Source organism: Sminthopsis crassicaudata, chromosome 2 (genome assembly GCF_048593235.1).
Source record: "Sminthopsis crassicaudata isolate SCR6 chromosome 2, ASM4859323v1, whole genome shotgun sequence".
Taxonomy (NCBI): domain Eukaryota; kingdom Metazoa; phylum Chordata; class Mammalia; order Dasyuromorphia; family Dasyuridae; genus Sminthopsis; species Sminthopsis crassicaudata.
Genome location: NC_133618.1, coordinates 608,059,819 through 608,071,290, shown reverse-complemented (window position 1 = coordinate 608,071,290; position 11,472 = coordinate 608,059,819).

The window sequence follows — 11,472 nt, the reverse complement described above, 5'->3', positions numbered from 1 at the left end:
ATTGGCTATCCTGCCAATTTCAAGTCCCCTTCAAATCTGATAGACTTTCTGATATGTATCAATCTGATATGCTTTCATTAGTCATTGAAAACAAAAATGTTGAACAGCGCAGGACCAAGGACAGATCCTTAGGGCTCTCTATTAGAGACCTCCTTTCTAATTGACATCTTCCTGGTAATGATTACTCTTGGAGTGTGTTCAAGCAGTTCTGAATCTACTTAATTGTTGTATCACCTAGCACACATCTTTCCATCTTGTCCTCAACGGTAACATAAGGATTTTTGTGGCTTGTGCACATGTGTGTATGTGTACTGCATTTCCCCATTATTCTGGAATTTAACTATGTAATCATCTGTTATTATTTTTTTAATTTAATTTTTATTCTATAAACCAAAAACTAACATTTTCATATATAAAGTAGTCTCAATTACATGCAGCTTGTGTTTTTTAAGTACATAAAATATGTTTCTTTTAAAACCATATTACTTTGTCTTTTTGAACTGAAGAGGTTGTTTTCTTCTGTGCATTTTCTATTAAATGACTCTTTTTTTAGATAGAGCAACATTATCACTACAGGTATACCTCAGAGAGATTATAAGTTAAGTTCCAAAACACCACAATACATTAAAATTATGTAACAAAGTAAATCACACGATTTTTTTGGATTTTCCAGTGCATATAAACTTATGCTTACACTATACTTAGTCTAAATAAAGAATATTTATGTCTAAAAACATATATACCTTAAATTTTAAAAAATACTTTATTGACAAAAAAAGAAATGTTAAACCTCATATGAGCCTTCACCAAGTCATAGTCTTCTTTTTTGGTGGAGAGTTTTGTCTGAACGTCAATGCTGCTGGCTGATCAGAGTTGTGGTTGCTGCAGGTTAGCATGGTTGTGGAAATTTTAAAAAATAAGATAACAATAAAGTTTGCCACATTGTTTCTTCCTTTTGTGAAAACATGTGATGCTATTTGACAGCATTTTACCCACAATAAACTGCTTCAAAATTTAAAGTAAATCCTCTCAAACCATGCCACTGGTTTGTCAGCTAAGTTTATGTAACATTCTTTAATATTGTACTGTCTCAGAGAATAGAGAGGTCCAATGAAAAGGAGAGAGAGATGGAGGAATAATCAGTGGAGCAGTCAGAACACACATAATACTTATGGAATTAGCTCACTGTCATATATGTACTTGGTTACTGGTGTCCCAAAACAATTAAAATAGTAACATTAAAGATCACCATAAAAAACACAGTAATAATGAAAAAGTTTGAAATGTGAGATTTGCCAAAATATGACACATAGAGATGTGAAGTAAGCATATGCTGTTAGGAAAATGGTGCCAAAAGACTTTTTCAATTCAGGGTTGCCATATACTTTCAATTTGGAAAACAAAATCACTATTGTGAAGTGCTCTATACTTACTTTATGTCTTCAATTGATACATCAAGATAAGCTCCCAAAGAATACATGACCTATATTTAAGCAAAAAAGATTACATCATAAATAAATTAGAGGAGGAAAGAAGGAAATAGCCTTCATAATCACAGAAAGGAAGAATTCATTATCATAAAAAAGATAATAGAAAATAAAATTGACAATTTGATTTTACAAAAAAAGTCATTGAAGTTAGAAACACATGAAAAAATTTTTCTAGCAAATTTCTCTAATATGGGTCTAATTTTTGAGATATATAAAGAGCTGATCAAAATTGTAAAGCTAAGAATCACTTTTCAGTAAGGTTGAACCAGATACTAATAGCTAATTGTCAAATGAAGAAATCCAAAATACAATAGCCATTTGGAAAATGCTCCAAATCACTTATAAAGAAGTTAAATCTAAAACAACTCTAAGATTATATTTCATACTCAGCAGACTGGCAAAATTGACCAAAAAAATTTACAAGTAACAATAACAACAACAACAACAACTCAAATATATTGGAACTACAATAAAAATTGCACAGGATTTGTCAGTGACTACAATAAAAGATCACAGGTCCATGTGTTAGTACAGAATAGGTCAGAGTAATACTGATGGGGGATGGCATATTGTCTGGATTGGAGGTCTTGTTTTACTGCCTGGGGACATCCTGGAGGGGACCAAATCAGTGTATCTCTATCTTATGCATCACAGCATCAGTGTAAGGCATATTGTTTCTGTCCTTCATGTAGGGACTTAGGTTTTGGGCAATCACATGATCAATTTCTTCATGAATTTTAACTATCATATAGGAATAAAAATTACGTTAAATGTGAGGAAAGAGGAAAAACATATTTCCCATGAATTTCAGGCATTCAGAGATACTTCAGGAAACATACTGAGAGAACATCAGCTTATTAGGAATACCACGCCCAACTGCTATTGATGTGTGGATCTGGGTGAGAAGGAGCCAGCAGTGAGTGAAGCAGCAATGGAGCCGGGAAGCTGCTAGCTGTGGGGTTTTGGAGGGTGGAGGCTTGAGATTCCTACACAAAGGGGAGATCTGAAGCAAAGCCAGAGGCACCAACTCCACTCCAGGAATAGAGATGTTTACACCAATAAGTTCTCTTAAAAATGAGCAGACAGGGCAGGTAGATGGTACAGTGGCTAGAGCACTAGCACTGAATTCAGGAGGACCTGAGTTCAAAACTGATCTCAGACACTTAACATTTCCTAGCTGTGTGACTCTGGGCAAGTCACTCAATCCTTATTGCCTCAAAAAAAAAAAAAAAACAGACAAAGAAGAAAGAACTTAACATAGCAACTTATTATGGGAATAGGGAAAACCAGGATACTTCTTCAGAGGAAGACATTGAAATTAAAAAAAAAAAAAAAACTCTTCTATCCTAAAGTATCCTATCCCATGTAATATTACATGGCTATCTGCCTAGAAAGAATTTGAAGAAAAACACTTTAAAAAGCAAATTAGAGAAGTTAAAGAAAAACTAAAAGAATTAAAAAAAAAAAATAACCACTCAAGAAAAACAAGATTATGAAAAGAAAGTAAAGTAGAAAAGGAGATACAGAATCTTAAAAAAGAAAATTATTCTTTGAAAAACTAAGAATGATCAGTTCTGCTGATCTAATGTATCAGTGGAAATCATCCAGAATCCCAAAATGAGGCTGTGACAAATCCTACTTCTTTTTCCTTTGCTGTGGCTTCCATAGGCATGATTTCCTTCACCTACACCAAGATACTAGTAGTGGTGCTTTCCACAGCTTTGCTGTTCTTCTGAGCATCTTTTTTTTTTTTTTTTTTTTTTTTTTACCAGAGACAACATAGAGGATTTTTTATCCTCCTCAGTTTCTTTCTCAGTTTCCATATTCATTTTGTAGCAATACCTCACTGTGCAATAGTTTAGAGATCATCCTAGTAGATCTGAAGATCTCTAATTTAATTTACATGCCATTAGTAGAATTTGACAAGTTTATAGAAACTGATGGTAACCAGATCTAGAAGGCCTCTGGGTCTTTTAAATAAACTAGTATAAGAATGGGAACTTATCTCCAAGCTGTGTTTTGAATGACTGCTTAACTGGTATCTAGAAAGAGATGTGCTTTACATATTTCTGTATATCTCAGTTGCAGGAGCTGCAGTGTTTGACACTGTCCTGACTACCTCCTGAAAGGAATCAGTGTCTTAATAAGCATTAAATTTATTTAAAGAGTCAAACTACTACAGTGTCAGACCTTTAGCCCATCATACATGTTTTTAGCTCCATCAAAAATGACATGAGAGAATTTCTTCTATTGCATAGCAAATTAGATGTTTTAAACTGGAGTTTCCCCTTCAGTTTACTATTTTATCTTGGTGACGTCAACCAGGTCCCCATCTCAGAAAAAGGTAAATCAAATCACAAAATAAAAAAGGTAGAAATATTAAATGCATCCTTTTCGAATCATGATGTTATAAAAATTCATGTGATAAAGGGCTATACAAAGATAGATTGAAAATTAATTGGAAACTAAATAATCTAATTCTAAAGAATGAGTTGAACAATAAATCAAAGAAACAATCAATAATTTCATCCAAGAGAATAGAAATAATGATACAAAATACCAAAATTTAGAAGTTGCTACTAGTGGCATACAATTTATAATTTTTATGTTACTTTGTTTGTGTGTGTGTGTGTGTGTGTGTGTGTGTGTGTGTGTATAAGTATCTGTGTATATGAATATATACATATATATTTATATTTGTATCTTATACACACAGATATATATATATATATACATATATATATATATATACATATATATATATATATATATATATATATATATATATGAAGTGTTGTTACCTATGTTTTCTGTAAGGATTAGATTCTTATCAGTCTCAACTTCTTTTAAGGAAAAAATTGAATTAGAATTAATTGAAATTCCAAAAGAAAAAACTAGAATTAATTTTAAATGTTAGATTTATAAATAATTGGAGGATAAATTAAACAAATAGTTTTAGAAAAAAATTAAATAATTACATGCAAATTGAAAATATCATGGTTTTGTCTTTTCTGGTATTAAAATATTTGGCTTTTGATTTATAAGTTTACATTTTAATTACCTTAATATATCATCATAAAATTTGCTAACTTGCATTACAGAGAGTTAGTTGCAATAAATTCAATAACAATTTAGATATTCTTAGGTCTATTTTGATAAATATTAAATCTTGAAGCAAAATGACTTCTTTTATAGGTCAGATTCTCATGGGGTTTTTTTTGTTTGTTTGTTTGTTTGTTTGTTTAAGAATCTTCCTCTAACTTATTATTAACAGAATATTCATCAAATTCACAGTTTAGACAAGGATAGAAAAGAGTATTTAAAAACTTAAGTTCTCTGAAATTTCAGGAACTATGAGTTTCTAATTTCATTATTTTATAGCTCTATTACTGAAAAAATAATGTTTCAGCTGAGTTTAATTTTGAAATAGCTTTTAAGAAGTTGTACTAAATTGTTTTGAGATCTGTTTTATACTAGATAGTAGCAAGAACTTATAAGACTTTACAAACTATATGGAATCAAAGAAAAAATTCTACTTGTGACAACTTACTCCTTAGGCCAGTTCCAATGAGGGACTAGGTTCACAAAACTTTCTTCTCTCTTTTCTCCAGCTATCTTCTCCAGTCTTTGTAGATCACAGGTAAAATACAATTTGTCCATTACATCATACATAGAAAAGACTGATAGACATTTCTCAGCTGTCCCTCCACCAGTGTAAAGTGGTTTGCTCAACATAAAAAAGTTGATTTCTAAAAGAAGAGAATATTTAACAAATATTTCCAGAAAATAATATGAAAGAAGTGAAACAGAGAGGTTCACAATTAAAGGATACCAAAAAAAATTCTAGACTTGATGATCCTCAGGATGAAGATGATTATTACAATCAATGTTCCTTCTAATTTCTAAGCCATATCTTTGATTTTATTGTGCATTGATCTGCTCTCTTTGTCTTCTTAAAAATATCTACTATTAGAAGAAATAGAACATTGGACAAGGAAACATCCAGGAAAAAGTGAACCTTAGGATCATTTTTTTTTCCTAGAGGGAGTACAAATGATGGAGAACATGGGAATCAGAGCTGATAAGCACAAATGGGCTTGTGGATGAGAAACTTGCAGCCAAGAGGGCTGATGTGGGAATTAGCCACTCATAATATTTATCAAAAATAAAGAGATAAAATGACAAAATGGCAAAATAGAATTGAATGAGTAGAAGGAGACATAGGTGCTCACCAACACCAAAATGGTTTGGTTAGCTTTAATCTCAGGAGACCTTCTTGACAAATGACTGGAGCTGTGAATATGCTGGACTTGTCAATAGTGTCTTTGCAGGAGAAGCACCATATAGTCACTGCCTATGACCATAAATCCCATGCACAGGAAATAAGGAATAGAGAACAAAATTATGAATACATTGACTTTGAATGATGCTGGAGCAAATTGTGAACAGAATCCAATGTTGCAAACTCTTGTGTTGTTACTTCTTTCTGTATACTTCTGATTATTTCCAAATGTATAGACATTTATTAGAATGTGTAGGATCCATCAGAAAAGGCAAAAGGAGACAATGTAATTTGAGACTTAAGCTTTGAGTTTTGACCAAATGGAAAAGGCGAAGGGACTGATGGTTACAATCTGAAAACCACTCATAAAGCAAGTGATAATGAGAGGAACATTTTGGACAACTTGGTGGAGGAAATAAATCAGTTTACACCCAACATGATCCAGGAAATTTTTCAGCCAGAAACCAACCATTGGAAATAAGCATGATGGAGTTGGCAAACGCCAAGTGGAAAAAAAAAAAGGGAGTTTATGGATTGCAGCCTGTTGCCATTAAAGAAAGAGATGGTACAATGACAAAGGAGAAAGAAGTTTTCTAATATACCTGCTCCTGTCTGGATGAAGAAGACAATACCCAGAACTAAATCAAGAAAAATATATTTCTCACTGACTGAAGTAGAAATATTCTGAGAGATAGAGACAGATACAAGAAAGATAAAAAGGAACAAAGAAATGAAGGAATGATTGCAGGGAGGGAGGAAAGGAAAGAAAGTAGTAAGAAAAGAAGGAAGGAAGAATAGAGGGAAGAAGGGAAGAAAAAAAGAAAAAGAAACAAAGAGATACAGAAAGAAAAAAAGAGAAAAAGAAAAAAAGGAAGGAAGAATGAGGAAAGAAAGAAAGAAGAAAGGAGGAAATGAGAGAGGAAGGAAAAATTTAGGAGGAAACAACGATTTAGGAGTTTGCAGATGTTGCATCAAGCAGAAGTCTATGTGATAAAATCAGTGTGAAAATGACTGTGTCAAAGTGAAGGATTTTATCAGTTCCTGCTTCCGACATTATTCCAGCAGAAAGCGTGGAAGCTTTCATGATCCTGAGTCCAAGGTGTTGACTTCCTAAGTCCTCTATTCTAGGTCTTATTCTAGGGTCTTTTCCCCAGTTATTCCAGCATTATACATAAACTATTCCAAATGTTCCATGTCTTTGAGAGAGTACAGTTTGATAGACTCTATGCATGTGCCTTTCCTACAATAACTGTTGATAAATAAAAGAGGGAAAAGGACCCATATGTGCAAAACTATTTGTGCCAGTCCTTTATGAAGTGGAAATAAAGTGAAAATTGAGTGGATGCCTGTCCACTGTGAATAACTGCATAAGTTATAGTATATGAAATTAATGGGATATTATTATTCTGTAAGAAATAATGAGCAGGCTGATTTCAGACAAGTCTTTCCAGACTTTACTAAGTGAAGTGAGCAGAAGAACATTCCATACAGTAACAATAGGATTATGTGATGATTAACTCTGATGGACTTGGCTCTTTTCAACAATGAGATGATTCAAGGCAATTCCAATAGACTTGAAATGGAAAAATGCTATCTTCATCCAAAAAGAGAACTATGGGGACTGAATATGGATTGAAGCATAGGATTTTCACCTTTTTGTTTGCTTTTCTCTTATGGCTTTTTCCCCTTTTGGTCTGATTTTTCTTGAGAAATGTGAGAAATATGGAATACTGTTTAAAAGAATTATACACAACAACAATATTATATGATGATCAATTCTGATGGACATGGCCCTCTTCAACAATGAGACGAAGCAAATCAGTTCCAATAGAGCAGTAATGAACTGAACCAACTACACCCAGCAAAACAACTCTGGGAGATGACTATGAACCACTACACCGAATTCCCAATCCCTCTATTTTTGTGCACCTGCATTTTTTATTTCCTTCACAGGCTAATTGTACACTATTTCAAAGTCCGATTCTTTTTGTACAGCAAAATAATTATATGGACATGTATGCATACATTGTATTTAATTTATACTTTAACATATTTAACATGTATTGGTCAACCTGCCATCAGGGGAAGGAGGTGGGGGGAAGGAGGGGAAAAATTGAAACAAAAGGTTTTGCAATTGTCAATGCTGAAAAATTACCCATGCATATGTCTTGTAAATAAAAAGCTATAATAATAATTTAAAAAATTGTACACATTTAATCTACATCAGATTACTTGATATTTTGGGGAGGAGGGTGATAAGAAAGGGAGGGAGGGAGAAAAATTTGGGTCACAAAGTCTTACAAAAATGAATGTTGAAAACTATTTTTACACATATTTGGAAAAATAAAATATTATTGAAAAAATAAAATAAAACAAAACAAAAAATGAAAAAATAACTGGTTGCTCAGAATCAATCTCTCAGAGAGTCATCTCTGAATGAATTGAATCAGTTTTATATCTTTCTATTTACTAACCTCCTCAATCAGATGTCTTTAGCTAGTCACACTCATCATAACGCATCATGATGCAGCTTTGAGTTTTGACCAAATGGAAAAGGTGAAGGTGATGGGGGTTGAGGTTCCCTTTAAGAAACCCTCCCCCAATAATGGCTGACCTTTGATTTACAAATCCTGGTCATACGGGCCTGTCCCATCCCCCACCAGATCTGAGCTACTTGAGTTTTCCCAGCCCCCACAGTTTAAACCCATTGAATTCTATTCAATGCTGACCCTGGCTGAAAGCCCACCAGGAGCCTGGGACTCCACCCACAAGCCCCTTTAGGTATAAGAGCCAAACTGGAGCTCTCTCTTGGCAGGAGCCCTTCCCCCACCAAACATGGTATCCTTCTGACCATGTAAGGATTCCTGCCTGCCCAGGGACCACCTCTGGCCCTGGTGTCTTTCTACCTTTAACTTTATTTCCAAATCCCTACAATAAACCTTTATATCAATCTAGGTTTTCTGGTCTGTAAATTCCTTTTACAGGGGACTCTGCACCCTCATATGACTATCTTTGCACCGACTCAAAAGGGGTTCCCCCTTCCCTAACTCTCATCTAAAGGACTGATGGTTACAATCTGAAAACCACTCAGAAAGCAAGTGATAGTGAAAGAAACATTTTGGACAACTTGGTGGAGGAAATAAATCAGTTTACACCCAACATGATCCAGAAAATTTTTCAGCCAGAAACCAAACATTGTCTGAGGGAGTCCCTTGGAAATAAAAACGATGGAGTTGGCCAAGGCCACGTGGGGAAATAAAAGAGAGTATGGATAGCAAGCTGTTGCCATTAAAGAAAGTGATGGTATAATGGCAAAGGAGAAAGAAGTTTCCCAATATATCTGTTCCTGACTGGATGAAGAAGACAATACCTAGAACTAAATCAAGAAAAACAATTTTCTCACTGACTGAAGTAGAAATGTTCTGAGAGATAGAGAAATCCTTGAAGGAAAGGTTGGTGGTCTAAAGACATTAGAGCTGGTGAGTTCACAATCATCCCCTAAGGTCAATTAAGTTCCTTGAGGCAAGAATAGAAAAGATGAGATGGATTCCTAAAAGTGACCCATTACAAGCCAATTGAATTCTCAACACAATTGGTTGACAAAGAATCATGACTTGTGTTACAGTACAAAAGCAATTATAGGACAAGATCAAATATTTCTAAACGATATCTGTAGGAAAATGCTACAGAATTATAATGATTATCTTAATTCCTTCCTTTGTTCAAAACTGAGTTGAAAAGATTAACTATGCAAAGTTTTCTTTTAATTGCAATGTTGATTAATCACAGTGCAGACCATAACATCTGAAATAATAAAATAAATTTTGAAAGGAGATTTGCATATCTCCTGGCAACTGAGAAAATTCTGCAAACATAAATAACTGTGAAGTAAAAGGCCAAAATTATAGAATGATAATCAACATTAATTATCTTCTTGTATCCCACAACCAGTGAACATTTAATCAGCACATTTTTTCTTGAATGCCAAATGCCCCACTCTTTTGACGGATTCTCTGTTACCAGTTCTCTTGGACATTCTGGAATTGTTCTCAACCTCTATATAGCTCTGAATGGGAATCCTCTTCAGTAGAATTGGCTAACTAATTTCATTTATTTTGCAGATTATTAGGAGTTCTTTTTATAACCTTTTCTAATATATATCTCAAGGCAATATTAATACCTATTCTTAAATTTTACTTCTCTAATAACCCCTTAAACCCAAATCAGACTTTATGGTTGTAAAATTATCAATAATAGAGTTATGAGAAGATCATTAAGTTAATAACGTATAGTTTTCTTTAACTTTCAAAGTATTTCAGTTTTTAAATACCCTTGCAAACTCTGTAATTGATATAAATAATATCATGCTAAAAGAATTATTATTATTATTATTATTATTATTTTAGGGCAGCCAGGTGGAGCAGTGAATAGAGCATCAGCCCCGAAGTCAGGAGAACCTGAGTTCAAATCTGCTCTCAGACACTTAACATTTCCTAGCTATTGTGACCCTGGGCATGTCACTTAAACCCAATTGCCTCAGGGAAAAATTTTTTTTTCAATTCAATATTTTTCCTTTTAGAAATACAATGTATTCTGATATAATTTTTTTTTTCCGTAGGAAGAGTAGAGGCTTTTAAGGGTCTTAGCCTTATATGAAATGGCCAACTTTTTGTGTGAAAATGGCATCTAATACACATTGCATTTACTTATATGTATAAATTTCATTCATATATAATTTTTAAAAAACATCCTGGGATGAGATGAGTGAGCAAACTAAGTATTTAATTCCAAATTGTATACAATGTTTTGAGTACACATCAAATAAGTTGCTTTTTAGTAAGACATGTTTATATTTCAGGACATTATCTACAAAGAGATATTAATTCACATTAGATAACAGATTTAAGTAAAACTGACTTTTCTTTTGAATAACATAAGGTATTCCATAAGTTACTCCTCTAAGAAAACTGATTTCCCTCAAATTATTTTCTTCAAAAGAAAACTGGAAAAGTTTCTGTTTTCAACTTAAGCTAAGTAATAGATTTATGCTTTGGTCTGACTAACTTGATATTATTAGAAATTTCAAGGACCATATTTTATGCAGGAATACATGATTATGAACAGGTAATTTACAAATCTCAGTATGGAAATGATTATAATCTCAGATTGAAAAGCATAAAATCTTCACTTTCTTTATCTTAAAGCAGTGTAGAAGTGACAAAATATAGCACTGATAAGATACAGTGTTTCATATCATATCAACAAGTTACAGTATGTCTTATCATATCAACTTTACCTTAGTAAAAGATATTTGTATGACTATAAAGAGCAGACATGATTATAATAGCATCTGTATTAGCCCACGAGTCCTAAATCCAAGGACCCAAAATGATTTAGCATATTAGATAATTAGATAAAGCACCTCAGGTCCAAATGATTTCAAATAAGATTAGAAAAAGCAGCCAAGTATATGACAGGATACCTCATCTAGACTCAAATATAACCAGGTGAAAAAATTATTTCAGGGAAAACTAAGTCAAGAGATATTAATTTGACCTTTTCAGTTCTCCCTTACAATCTTTTTCATGTGGGCAAAGATCCACTGGCCTCATTCCCATTAAACTGGACATTTTTCTTGAACTCATGAATCATTAGTTCAAGGACACACACACACACAAAAACTGAAAACAAAACTCAGAC